Raw genomic sequence first — 14,727 nt, 5'->3', positions numbered from 1 at the left:
CTAGGGGTTATATTATCACCACTCACTTAAAATCAGCAATGGAGTTTTTGCTGTAGTTTAACAGATGGAGGATCCAGCTCTGAAATCCCATCCTAAGGGTCTGCTTTCTGGGAACTCTTTTGGTCTCAACTGACAGTCTCTGAAAGCAGAGCCTAAGATAGGTAATTTATTAAGAATATGATATCAAGGATCAGATGTATTACAATGAATGAAGAAGGAAGAAAAAAAAGTATACACAATAATGCATTATTATACTAGCCAACACTACAGGTTACTGGTTCTTAGTTCCATGGACTGCCTGACAATTCTTATCGAATGTGTTTGAAATAGCCCAGATGGATAAAGAGGGAAGCATGTATCCACCAGTTCCCATTCCCTGTTGGTTGAGGGTAGTCCCCTGGGTATTAATACCCTCGCGCTTCCAGACTGTATAAGCATAGGTGTGGAGTAGATTTCTATGGATATCAAAGAAATACTGGGCCATTTCTCTTACCAAGATAAAACCCACTAGAAATGGAATAACTGTGTGTATGAGCCTGTTCTCATGTTGCTATGAAGAAATACCCAAGACTGGGTAATTTATTAAAAAAAAAAAAAAAAGAATTTTAATTGACTCACAGTTCCACATGGCTGGGGAGACCTCAGGAAACTTACAATCATGGCAGAAGGCAACTCTTCAAAGGGCAGCAAGAGAAAGTATGAGTGCAAGCAGGGGAAATGCCAGATGCTTATAAAACCATCAGATCTCATGAGCCTCAGTCACTATCATGAGAACAGGATGAGGGAAACCATCCCCATGAGCCAATCACTTCCCAGTGGGTCCCTCCCACAACACATGGGGATTATGGGAACTACAATTCAAAATGACATTTGGGTGGGGACACAGCCAATCCATATCATTCCCCCCGGCCCCTCCCAAATATCATGTCTTCACATTTCAAAACACAATCATGCCTTCAAAAACAGTCCCCCAAAGTCTTAACTCATTCCAGCATTAACTCAAAAGTCCAAGTCCAAAATCTCATCTGAGACAAGGCAAGTCCCTTCTGCATATGAGCCAGTAAAATCAAACACAAGTTAGTTCCTTCCAAAATACAATGGGGTTACAGGCATTGAATAAATACACCCTACCCTTTCCAAGGGGGAGAAATGGGTCAAAACAAAGGGGTTACAAGCCCCATGCAAGTCTGAAATCCAACAAGGCAGTCATTAAATCTTAAAACTCTAAAATGATTTCCTTTAACTCCATGTCTCACATCCAGGTCACACTGATGCAAGAGGTGGACTCCCATGGTCTTGGGCAGCTCTGCCCCTGTGACTTTGCAGGGTACATCCTCCCTTCAAGCTGCTTTCACAGCTGGCATTGAGTGCCTGAGGTTTTTCCAGGCACACGATGCAAGCTCTCAGTGGATCTACCCTTCTAGGGTCTAGAGAACGGTGGCCCTCTTCTCATAACTCCACGAGGCAGCCCCAGTGGGTACTCTTCTCCAATCCCACATTTCCCTTCTGAATTGCCTTAGCAGAAGTTATCCATGAGAATTCCATCCCTGCAGAAAACTTCTGCCTGGACATTCAGGCATTTCCATACATCCTCTGAAATCTAGGCAGAGATTCCCAAACCTCAATTCTTGACTTTTGTGCACCCAGAGGCTCAATACCACATGTAAGTCACCAAAACTTGGGGCTTGCACCCTCTTGCACCATCACTTCAGAAGTAATGGCCTGAACTGTACTTTGACCCCTTTTAGCCTTTGACCCTTTTTTAGGCTGGAGCCAATGCAGCTGGGATGCACCATGGCCTGAGGCTGCACAGAGCAGGGTGGCCTTGGGCCTGGCCCACAAAACCATTTTTCCTTCCTAGGCCTCTGGGCCTGTGTTGGGAGGAGCTGGCATGAAGGTCTCTGATATGCCCTGGAGACATTTCCCCGTGGTCTTGGTAATTAACACTAAGCTCCTTGTTACTTATGCAAATTTCTGCAGCCTGCTTGAATTTCTCCCCGGAAAATGGAGTTTTCGTTTCTATTGTCTCCTCAAGCTGCAAATGTTCCAAACTTTTATGCTCTGCTTCCTCTTGAAACTTTGCTGCTTAGAAAGTTCTTCTGCCAGATACCCTAAATCATCTCTCTCCCAACTTCAAAGTTCCAAAGATCTCCAGGGCAAGGGCAAAATGCTGCCAGTCTTTTTGCCAAGCATAGCAAGAACACCTTTATTCCAGTTTCAACAAATTCCTCATCTCCATCTGAGACCACCTCAGCCTGGACTTCATTGTACAGATCACTATCAGCATTTTGGTCAAAGCCATTCAACAAGCCTCTAGAAAGTTCCAAACTTTCCCACATTTTCCTATCTTCTTCTGAGCCCTTCAAACTGTTCCAACCTCTGCCTGTTACCCAGCTTCAAAGTTGCTTCCACATTTTTGGGTATTCTTACAGCAGCACCCGACTACCACAGTACCAGATACTGTACTAGTCCATTTTCATGCTGCTATAAAGAACTGCCCAAGACCAAGAAATTTATAAAGGAAAGAGGCTTAATTAACTCACAGTTCTGAATGCCTGGGGAGGCCTCAGGGAACTTACAATCATGGCAGAAGGCACTTCTTCACAGGTCAGGAGGAGAGAGAATGAGTGCAAGCAGGGGAAATGCCAGATGCTTTTGAAACCATCAGATCTCATAAGCCTCACTCACTATCACGAGAACAGCATGGGGAAACTGCCCCATATGATTCAGTCACTTCCCACTTGGTCCCTCCCATGACATGGGCGGGTTATGGGAACTACAATAAAGATGATGAGATTTGGGTGGAAACACAGCTAAACCACATCACTGTGTTATCTTCTTTAGGCAAATAGCATCTACTTCTGGCATTGGTCAAAATAGGAAGAGCAGATAAAAAGTTAAAAGTACTAGATTTTAGTTTGAATTGCATGCTGATTAGGTAAAATCTCTCTGCAAAGCTTATGATCAATATTTCTCTAGTCTAGATTTTGTCCTTATAGGAGAATAGCTTTCATAGTTTAAAAGGCTCCATTCTGCCGTGATGGTCTTGGCTTTAGCTGTGTGAGCTTCTTTAGTAAACTGTAGGTTATTCTTTGAAAATGTTCAACTGAAAAGCCCTTGACCACCGTTTAGAAGGTTGTCTTTTAAAAAGAGAAACCAACCTGCTTCCTCCATATATTTATTCCACTAGAAATGCTAACTGAAAGTTAGAGAGCATCCTTCTCCTTCATTTTATTCTCTCTTCCTCCTTAACCTCCTGCTTCTCACTAAATAAGTTCTAACATTCTGTACTATGTGTCCTTTTAACATCTTAGGCTGAAACGAGACAGTTGAGCAAAGAGAAAATTTAAGTCATCATTACTCACATCTAAATATGTATTATTAATATGTGCACATGGGAATAATCATCTTTAATTCCAAATTTTTATCAAAACAATGTGAGGATGATCAGAATTTTCATTAGGAGAAGGAGAAAGTAAAAATGGGCCTGGAGACAGATTTGTGAGGTATGGATATGCAGAGTCCCACATGAGGCTGACGCCTCTGAGCGTTAACATATGGTCCCCCATCAAAGGTCTGTATATGCAACTCAGCTGCTGCCCTGACAGAAGATTTGGTGTTGTTAACACACACTTCATTAAAATACCAGCTAAAATCCAAGTTTCAAATCCCACAGTTTGTGTTAGTTGATAAAACTCAATTGCTTCTAATTACTGTTAGTGCAGCTTTAAAATAATATTTTGTTGTAATAAAGGACTCAATATGATAAGTGAGAATTGGCCCACTGAACTGGAAACACCAGGCCAGAGGGAATGTGTGCACACACAGCATTCACTGCTCTGCCTGATTTGTTCTTCTGAAAATTTTCCAAGCACCTAACAGAGAAAAAAAATGACCCGTCTTCAAACGGATTTTGAAAGGATGGGGATGACTCAAACATTAGATACTGTTTGCCTCTCTGATTGGTCAACGCGGCTTAAGACATGGAGCATGGAAGTCAAATGAGATGGGCAGAATTCTGGTTTTTCGATGCTTTCGTGGAGCATGTACCAAAAATAGCCTATGTCCCCTCTTTGCAATGTTTCCATTTACTTCCTCTACCTGCTTCCTAGAAGACTGTAAAGACTAGCACATTTGATAAGATGAAACATCTTCAAATATTAAAAGTTGTTGGTCTTAGCATTGGAAAAGAAAGGAGAATCTTCTCTCTCACCAACCTCTTCCCTTCACTACAATCCAGAAACTCAGGTCTTAAGATGTCTGCAGTAGGCTGAGCTACTTTCCACCTCTGGCCTTAATACCTGCTTCTGTCCCAAACCCCTACTCCCTCCAACCCACCCCTCTTAACCTAACTCCTATTCCACCTCTATGTCTCAGCTCGAGCTCTAATCCTGAGGGAAGCCTTCCTGATCCTCCATGTTTAAGCTAGTCCCTCATTGTCTGCACACGTCATTACATCCTACATGTCTCCTTCAGGGCATTTCGATCAAAACTATGATTATTTGCATAGCTATTTGTTTTATCTACTCTCTCAATTAAGCTCAAAAGCATAAGCACCCCTCCATCCTCTCTGCTTGCAGTCATATACAAAGTACATAGAACATAGTGACTAACTCCTAAGTAAATAACAAAGATCAGAAAATGCAAGTGACTTTTTAAAAGTATTTTTTAAAGTATTTTTAAAAGTATTTTTTAAAATACTTTTTTAAAGTATTTAAAGTATTAGTATCTTTTTTAAAGATACTAATATGCAGATCTTGGCTATGAACAAGGTGAAATGTTTGGTGAGTGCTGGCTTCAGCAGCACATATACTAAAATTGGAACAATAAAGAGAAGACTTGCATGGCCCCTGCACAAGAATGACACACAAATTCATGAAGTGTTCCATATATAATTGTTTTAAAGAAAAAATATTATAATTAAAATGTTTGGTGAAACAGACCTCACTCAACAAGACAAAAAGGAGAATCTTCTCATCTGTTGGTAAAGACTTCGGAGGAAGTTATCAAATCCTCTTGGAGAAACCCAAGTTTGTAAATTGACAAGCCATTCTCTATTAGGAAAAACACTCCTCTCAATGTTCTATCCCACATGAACAGGTGTCCCAGATTGGCTCATCTCAGAAATATCTCTACTTCTGCCTGGAGACATCTCACTGTTTAACTCATGCACAGCCATAGATTCCATCTTAGCTCTAAATTCTTATATCATACTTTTGAGAAATGTCCCAGGTATAGATCTCCTTCAACCTTCTAGCAATGGAGAATAAAAATGATGATGGTAAGTGATATTCATAACAATAATAATAAATTAACAGGTGATATTCTTTGGCTGACTGGTATCCATTCCACCTTCTCTGGCAGTAAGTTCCTGATATCTTTAGCGGAAATGAGAGTTCCCCAGCGGTTCCCAGTGGTTCTCTGTCCTCTCCTGCATAGGATATTCAGATGCTTACTTCTTGGAATTTCAGTCTTGAGAAAAGTAGCAATAAGACAGAGAAAGTTTGAGTTCATTCATTTCAAGGCAAGCATCCTGGAAAGATTATTGGGGAAACCCTCTCCCTAGATCTTTGCCACCACCTTGAACTGCTAGCACTCCTTCATAGTTGGACCAGAATGCCCTGATTAGCCTGTAAGCTGGCCAACATCCTTCCAATAAATATTTTGCTTCAACAGCCAGATTCTGTTCCTATTAGTTTCAAACAGTTTCAACCAAATTATCATGATACAGTGACTATGAAGGTATAATAATGATGATAACAAATTCATGAGATTTTATAGAAATCTTTTTTTTTTTTTTTTGATCTCACTCTGCTGCCCAAGCTGAAGCACATGGCACGATCACAGCTCACTGCAACCTCTGCCTCCCCAGCTCAAGCAGTACTTCCACCTCAGCCTCCCAAGTATCTGGGACTACAAACATGCACCACCATCCATGGCAAAGTTTTAAATTTTTTGTGAAGACAAAGTCTCGCTATATTTCCCAGGCTGACCTAGAGCTTCTGGGCTCAAGCGATCCTCCCGCCTCAGCCTCCCAAAGTGCTGGGATTACAGGCACGAGCCACCGTGCCCAGCCAGAAATCTTTATCAAAGCTCAAGTCATTGTAAGATTACTGTGTTCACTTATCCAGATAACTTCTCTGGAATTAAGTAATTCAAACTTAAACAGTTCTCTGTTACTTGTTTAACACATGAAATGAACCAAACAAGTCTACAAAGACCAGAATTATGATATAATCTAATCTCTATTCTTTGAATTCCTATTGTTTTAACTTTCATAAGCATTTGCTGGATTGAAGAATATATAATTTTTCTAAAATTATCCAAATGTTTCCCTATTGAAATATTTGAAAGTTCTAGCTGGGTGCCGTGGCTCACACCTGTAGACCCAGTATTTTGGGAGGCCAAGCTGGGTGGATCACATGAGGTCAGGAGTTTGAGACCAGCCTGGCCAACATGGTGAAATGCTGTCTCTAATAAAAATTAGCCAGGCGAGGTGGTCCATGTTTGCAATCCCAGCTACGCAGGAGGCTGAGGCAAGAGAATTGCTTGAATCCAGGAGGTGGAAGTTGCAGGGAGCCAATGTCACACCACTGCACTCTAGCCTGGGTGACAAAGCAAGACTTCATCAAAAAAAAAAAAATTTGAACATTCTAAAAAATCATTTCTGTATATAAAATCAACAGCTTTCATAATCATTGTTAATTATTGTAGCACATTTATACATCAACTAGATAATAGAGTTTTATGATATAAAGCTCTTAAGAAAAATTTTACAGTCGGGCATGGTGGCTTACACCTGTAATCCCAGCACTTTGGGAGGACAAGGAGGGCGAATCACCTGAGGTTAGGAGTTCGAGATCAGCCTTACCAACATGGACAAACCCTGTTTCTACTAAAAACACAAAAATTAGCTGGGCATGGGGGCGCATGCCTGTGACCCCAGCTACTCAGGAGGCTGAGGCAGGAGAATCCCTTGAACCCAAGAGGCAGAGGTTGCAGTGAGCTGAAATCTCGTCATTGCACTCCAGCCTGGGCAACAAGAGCGAAACTCTGTCTCAAAATCAAAAAACAAAAAACACACACAAAAAAAAAGAAAGAAAAATTTTACTTCAAGTTAACTCTAAAATGCTTACTTATATTTAAAAATGCATATTCATAAGCTGTACTGGAAAGTTATGCGACATAACTAACCACTTCAAGATTTATTGGCTTAAAAACTACAACTATTTATTCTTGCTTACATATCTATAGGTCTGCTGAAGGTCAGCTGATCTAGGCTGGTGACTGATTCAAGCTGTAAGATTGACTGGACACGCAGTCAATCCTCACTGCAGGCTGGGCTCAAGTCTACTCTGCAGGTGGGCATTCTGGGCCCTAGGCTGATGGAGCAGCAGCTGCTTGCAGGAAGCTCTTCTCATGGCAATAGTAGAGGGGGAAGATGGAAAGTCTATTGCACAAGCACATTCCAAGTCTTTGCTTATATCACAAACACTTACATCCTATTGTGCAAAGTATATCACCGGGCCAAGCCCAATACTGATAGGAAGGGGGAATATATTTCATACACATGGGAGGAGAAATAAGTGAGTCTTTCCTAAATAATAATTCAAACCGTCATATAAACTAGCAATGCATCTAAAAGCATACCTCACTTATTTATATAATATTCTTACACTGACTAGATATAATGGCAACTTACTTAATCATGTGCAAATTCAAGAATAGCAGAAGTGACATTGAAATTGGCAATTAGCTAACTGGCTATTCGCAGTCTAAGGCTGAAGCTGAAACCACACAGTAGATTAGAGATGAATTCTCAGGCAAAAGATGAAACATCAATTCACTCAGTAACTAGCTCAAAGCTACATAGCTTTGTAGTGGCGTAGCCGGGGTTTAAATCCAGATTTTCTCAACTCAAATTTGATGTTCTTAAGCATTAGGCTATAGTGCTGCACAGTAGGTATTATGTCCCCATTTTGGAAAAGAAGAATTGAAGCATAGAATATCGAAGCAAGAAATATTTACTATTTGCCAGCCATTGAGCCAGAGGGTTTGTCTGTATTATTTCATTGTGTCCTTAAATCTCATGAGAGAAGAATAATTTTCTAGAATTTACAGACTAGAAAATAATTGTTGAGGAAGCTTTTAAAATGTACTTTGAAAACCTGAATTTTGAAACCAGTCCATTTTGTATAAACACAAAACACATGCTTTTCTATTAAACTATATAACCATCCCCAAACATTTGGCAATCAGTCCTGAAAGGCAGTACCTGAACCACTGCATCAGGACCCAGTGATTTCTCTATTATTGCCCCATCAACCATATTTCCAAAACCATAAACTGTCTTAATACATGGCTTAACAACTGGTGAAAGTATTTGAATTTAAGATTGTCCAACACATATTAGTTGCTATAAATATATGACATGTACCTTTCTTAATTCAAGCACCATCTCTGACTTTTTTAATATAAAGGGAAGATAAGTGATGTAATATTTTTCAAACATATTGTCTTTTACCATTAGGGAAAAAATTACATTGTAAAGGGAAAAGAGGTCTACATGTTGATTAAAACCTTCCATTTATATGTTCCATTGTCACCATGTATAGAACAATGTTGCCTCCTGTCACTGATTAAAAAATAACAATAATAAAATCATGCTTTTAGGAATTCTTAGTCACTGCCCATAGAATGTAATCAGGATTCTTTTAATTGACACATTAAAAATCCCTTTCAGACTATTGTGCTTTGATAGACTTTACAATGCATTCTTCAAGAAAATACCACTTTTGTAAAGCTTTCAGCAAAGTATTATGAATATACCTTGTATTTCAAAATATAAAACTAAATTCTTCTACAATATTCTATGCCAATTTTCTTTGACTCCATGTACAGAGAATCTCAAACGAGAGAGTTGGTTATCTTTTGGATAATGACACATTGTGAATTATACCACCTGCTGATTAATTGAAATTGGAATGACTGAATCAAAATAAAACCAAAAACAATAGAAAACTCATTTGCTATCTCAACTTAAGGTGATCGCGTAAAAAAAAAAATTGTAAAGTAGTTTTAATTGTTTTAATGCAAAATGAGCTCACTGTTAGACTGGGTAAAATAATAATTTTATTATTATTTCCTCAAAATAATACACTCCCTCAAAATTCATGTTCACCCAGAACCTTAGAATGTGACCTTATCTGGAAATAGGCTTTTGCAGATATAATTAGTTAAGATGAGGTCATACTGGTTTAGGGTGTGCCTTAAGCGCAATGACTGCTGTCTTTCTAACAAGGCCACGTGAAGACAGAGGTAAAAGGCCATGTGAAGACCGAGGCAGAGATTGCAGGGATGTTGCCACAAGCCAGGAAACACCAGGAGCCACGTGAGGCTGGAAAAGGCAAGGAAAGATTCTCCCTGATACGGTTTGGCTGTGTTCTCACCCAAATCTCATCTTGAACTGTAGTTCCCATAATCACCACGTGTTGTGGGAAGGACCCAGTAGGAAGTAACTGAATCTTGGGGGCAGTTACCCTCATGCTGTTCTTGTGATAGACAGTTCTCGTGATAGTCAGTTCTCGTGAGATCTGATGGTTTTATAAGAGGCTTTTCTCCTTTTGCTTGGCACTTCTCCTTGCTGCTGCCATGTAAAGAAGGACATGTTTGCTTCCCCTTCCACCATTATTGTAAGTTTCCTGACGCCTCCCCAGCCATGCAGAACTGAGAGTCAATTAAACCTCTTTCCTTTATAAATTACCCAGTCTCAGGTATGCCTTTATTAGCAGTGTGAGAATGGACTAACACACTCCCCTAGAGCCTTTAAAGGAAATCAACACTTTGATTTCAGACTCCTAGCTTCTACAATTGTGAGAGAATAAAGATCCATTGTCTTAAGGCAACAAGTTTGTGGTCATTTGTTAATGCAGACCTAAGAAGCTAATATAGCCTCAAAGCATAGATTTTATAGATTTGGTCACATACAAATCATTGATCCTGATTCTGTCTCCAAATGGAATTCCACATAACAATGGAGGTCTTGCTACATTGGAAATTTCATGTCCATCTTGTCTACCCATGTATTTCTAGTGCCTAGCGCAGCACTGGCACACAGTAGGTACTTAATAAACATTTACTGAATAAGTGAATGAAAAATATATCTTCCCATGCTTTTGAATTTTGAACATAATTTGATTTCTGTGTGTTGCTCAAGTATGGGGCCAGCTTATGAGAATACATTTTGTTTCTGACCAAGTTCACTGGCTTTTATTTAACAAGTGTCGGAGCCAAGTCTTGATGCCTAGTGTCTCTGAAAATGATAATTGGAAAAGAAAGTAATAGTAGCAGTAGCAGTAGTGGCAGCAGAATCTAAGAGAAAATCCAACCCTTTCATCTGCACATGTGTGCTGGTCCTTTCACAATCCCTTTATATAATTTCTGAGTCATCAATAAAGCTGAAATAACCTAACCACAGGGTATCTGGAATACAATTTTGACCAGCTGTGCCTATCAGACCTCTTCTTTAAAAAGTGAGCTTGCGTTGCGTTGTGTAATAAATTGTTACAGAAATCTTTCTAGAACTTAAAAGTTATTCTGGCATCTGGTTGAAAGTTACTGTGAGCATTCTGGAAGAATTTCAATAGGAATAGAAAGGACGGGGAAGTGAGTAAAGTCATTTCAGAACCATTCTTGAAGGGTAATGCTGGCGTTCCGGAGGGATTTCAGCGCTCAGCTAGAGGGCAGCAGAATTATTGCTGAAATATTCCTTGTGGAGAGCTTTAACCTCATGGCCGAAGTGTATTCAAAACAATTCTGCTGTGATAGTAAAAAATATATATCCATGCTGTGCATTCCCAGAAGAGCATTTTGGCCTGCTTCTTCACATGAGCCAAGAACTGAAAAGGAGCTGAGGAGCAAATTGGTAAAGTGCTACCACAGAGATTTCACTCTAAATGCTGGTTGGGGAAGCCTCGCGGTTTCAAAAGGTTAGAGACATTAGATGTTTTACAAGGTATGTGCCGAAATGAATAATTCATGGAAAAATGCTCCTAAGTCTATTCAGGTAAGATTATATGGTAAAGTAAGAGAAAATGCCAGATTAAAAAAAAAAACCAAAAAACTCTTTTCTATGTGATACTGCAGAGCCCTCTAAATTAATCCTCCACATGTACCCTGTGCATAGCACTGTGCTGGGTACTAGGGAGATACAGCAATTGTATCTCAAGCTAACTGAGCACATAGGACATCCATATAGTCAACAAATACTTATTTAACACCTACTACTAGGTGTTGAATACATTCTGAAACACCATCCTTGACCTAAAACAGTGTAATCAAGTAAGAGAGACATCTAGAAAGAATAAATTGCCATCAATCATGGAAAAATCAGCATTAAAAGTTTGTACAGGACAGATTGTGCGGGCAGTTAGTGAGCTTCTCACCCATCTTCCTACTTCCAGTCCTATACCTTTCCCACCCACCCTCTCCCACGGCTCAGAACTCCTCCCCATGGCCTTGTGAGGTCCTGTGTGTTAGGAACTCTGATGACACAGCCACCTTTATCTCTCTCTCTTTGTTTTTTTTTTTGTTTGTTTTTTTTTGTTTTTGTTTTGTTTTGTTTGTTTTGAGACAGAGTCCTGCTCTGTCACCCAGGCTGGAGTTTAGTGGCACGATGTTGGCTCACTGCAACCTCCACCTCCTGGGCTCTTGCCACTCCCTCCCATTCAGCTTCAGCCAGTTCCTTTTGCCTCAGGCTCTTTGGCCTCAAGGCCTTTGCCTAGGAAACCACCTTAGCCACTTCACATCTCATCACATGGCAAGTTCCTTCCCATCCTTTAGGTCTCAGCTTCAATGTTACCTTCTCAGAAAAGCCCCATGACCCTGTCTATAAAGTATATATTTCATTTTATTCTCTATCTCAGCTCCTTTTCATTGTTTTCTTCTTGATGCCTACTCACAATTTCTAAGTATTTGTTTATTTATTTACTTAGAGACCTTCATACCAGACTGGCAGGTATTATACTATCTCTGTTTTGTTCACCATTATGTATCCAGTGCTTAGCTCAGTGAGTGCATAGTAGTTATTCAATAAAATTAGTATTTTACTAAGCACAGTAGTTGCTTAATAAAATGTATTGATTGAATGAATGACTTAAAGTGACCAACATTAGTACTAGCCCAACTAAATAAAAATAAAATTCAAATCTCAATTATAAATTCTTTTTTTTTTTTTTCAGATACTGGGTCTCACTCTGTTGCCAAAACTGGAGTATAGTGGTATGCTCATGGCTCACTGCAGCCCCAACCTCCTGGGCTCATATGATCCTCCCATCTCAGTCTCCCAAGTAGCTGGGACTATAGGGGTATACCACCACACCTGGCTAATTTTTGTATTTTTTGTAGAAACAGGGTTTGGCCATGTTGCCCAGGCTGGTCTTGAACTCCTGGACTCAACTATTCCTGCCACCTTGGCCTCCCAAAGTGCTGGGATTACAGGTGTGAGCCACTGTGCCCATCCCTCAATTATAAATTCTTATTCTCCACAAATTCAGTGCTCAAGATGGTGGTTTACAGGGAAATGTGAAAGGCAGGTTCCAGTTAGAATTATGCTATTTCTGTTTCTATTGAAAATTAGGAACTGATTTATGGTGATTTGATGGACTGGATTAACAACTCTAGAGGGACTCCTTTCCAGTCTACCTTCCTTCCACCAGCCAATCCTCTTGCCTCAGGAGATCAAGTGATGATATGAGTGGGTCAAGTCCAAAGATATTAATTGGGATACTTAGTATCATAAAATAATTTAAATAAGTCACTGTTGGGGCAAACGCTGTCTTCTTTTCTTAGTGTAATCCTACAATCTGAATGTTAAAAACACAGAGGACTAAGATTTGGGTATGGGGATAAGGGGAAGAGAATCAGGAAGGCTACTCTGCAATCTTGATCCTGGCTTCTGTGCTGCCTATTGCAAGCTAGAAGAGTTATGGATTCCATGTGTTATGATCTGGATCATTAGGAGACTCTTCTTAGACTGAAGTAAAAGAGAGAAAGTTTGAGTGGAACTGCAGGAGTTTGAAAAGGGCATGACCTCCCCATACCATCTTTAGGATCTTGGATATAGTTTGGTAGTTGTTCTATAGTGTAGACTCAGGACCCTGAATCCTGGGAAAGTAACATCTTAAACAACCATCCTAACACAATTTATTCCCCCACCCCCGAGACTTGTTGGTAGTAAATAGAAAATTTTTGCTGATGGCAACAATCCCACGGAGAATGGCAGATTCTACTGAAATTTCTAGAGAGCTGAATGAACAAGGAAAGCACAGATTCGGAGCTTGGATTTTAGAAAATACAACAGAAGATGGTGTGGGGTAATTAACAAGTGGGAGATTACTGCCATGTAGTAGTATGGTGCCTCTCTTCATTCCAGGGATCTTCAGTAAAGTTATTAACCTCAAACAATTCATGAATGGGTTTGAAAACTGAAAAGTTAGGAGGAGCTGAAGTCTATAGTTGCAAGGGTAGAGCTCAAGCAAGATGACACACATGGAAGCAGTCCAGAGACAGAGGCACCAGGGGGAGATGCACCATAGGATTTGCACTAATCATAAGGAAGGGGCCAGACTTGTACAGACTGTGTGACAGCATGAGGCAAGTTTCTAAAAATCAAAGCATTACAGAAGTCTGTATGACATTTAGTTTAACTATGGTGGTCCCACGTGGGTTCCTTCATCTAAAGCACTCAGTTGTATTTGGATTTAATCACTACCTTAAAACTGGGAAAAGTGGGCCTTCTACATAATTGCCAACCTGTGAAGATAGAGAAAAATATAACACACACTGAGAATCAGCCACTGGGGCCCAGGTATTTCTTAAAGCAGCAAATTATCCAAGTGATGAAGCAGCTGGCACAGAATTGGTTACAACAGTTACAGCCCAGCACTTGAGAGTCATTGATTCAGGATATTGTAGTTTTCTTCATATTAACACGGGTAATCAAGAGTTAGTTTTTATCACCTGACAGTTGTTAGGAATTATCTTTCCCCAATAATTTTTCTCTAATGTTTATTAAAATGCAGATTTTTGAGCCTCAAAAGGGCTTACTGAATGGGAATCTCTTGAGAATGAAGCCCAGGAATCAAAAGATGACACAAATTTTTCTAAGTTGATTGAAGTTTGAAAACTATAGTTCTTTCCTTTTTATTCCCATAATGTGGGACATTTCTGTGCACATCCACTACCATCTAGCTTCCTATGACCAGATGACTAACGTGTTCTAGATCCTTCTATCCCTTGCTGTTGTCACTACTGTAACTTCTGCCAAATAAAGCGTGCATCTTCATCTTCAATGGGGTAGCTCTGGATCGCTGGCCTAATGTATTACATATCAGCCTCTAACTACTCACATTCCTGCACCAAAACCTGCACTTCTAAGTTTCCGACATTTACCTCCCAGTGATGGAGTGTTAGAAACTTATGTATGGGATTATATATGATCCAGCAATTCCACTTCTGAGTAGTGATAGTGAAAATGAGTTTAAACTTCAAAATAATTGAAAGCAAATATTTAATCAAATATTTGAATACATCCATGTTCATAGCAGCATTATTCACAGTAGCCAAAAGGTGGAAGTAGCCCAACTATTCATCGATGGACAGGGGATAAATAAAATGTGGTCAACAATGGAATATTATTTAACCTTTAAAAAGGAAGGAAATGCTGAT

General features: G+C 39.8%; 1 non-coding gene across 1 annotated transcript; it reads left to right on the top strand.

The window, feature by feature from the left end:
- The first annotated feature begins 4,788 nt into the window (after nt 1-4,788).
- On the top strand, nt 4,789-4,895 carry LOC114678485 (U6 spliceosomal RNA). The gene has a single exon (XR_003729931.1). It is a non-coding gene; the product is annotated as a U6 spliceosomal RNA (small nuclear RNA).
- The last annotated feature ends 9,832 nt before the right edge of the window (nt 4,896-14,727 follow it).

The sequence above is a fragment of the Macaca mulatta genome, chromosome 5, assembly GCF_049350105.2.
Source record: "Macaca mulatta isolate MMU2019108-1 chromosome 5, T2T-MMU8v2.0, whole genome shotgun sequence".
In the NCBI taxonomy this organism is placed as follows: Eukaryota; Metazoa; Chordata; class Mammalia; order Primates; family Cercopithecidae; genus Macaca; species Macaca mulatta.
The sequence above is the reverse complement of the archived record's forward strand: the minus strand, read 5'-3'. Positions and strand labels throughout refer to the sequence as shown.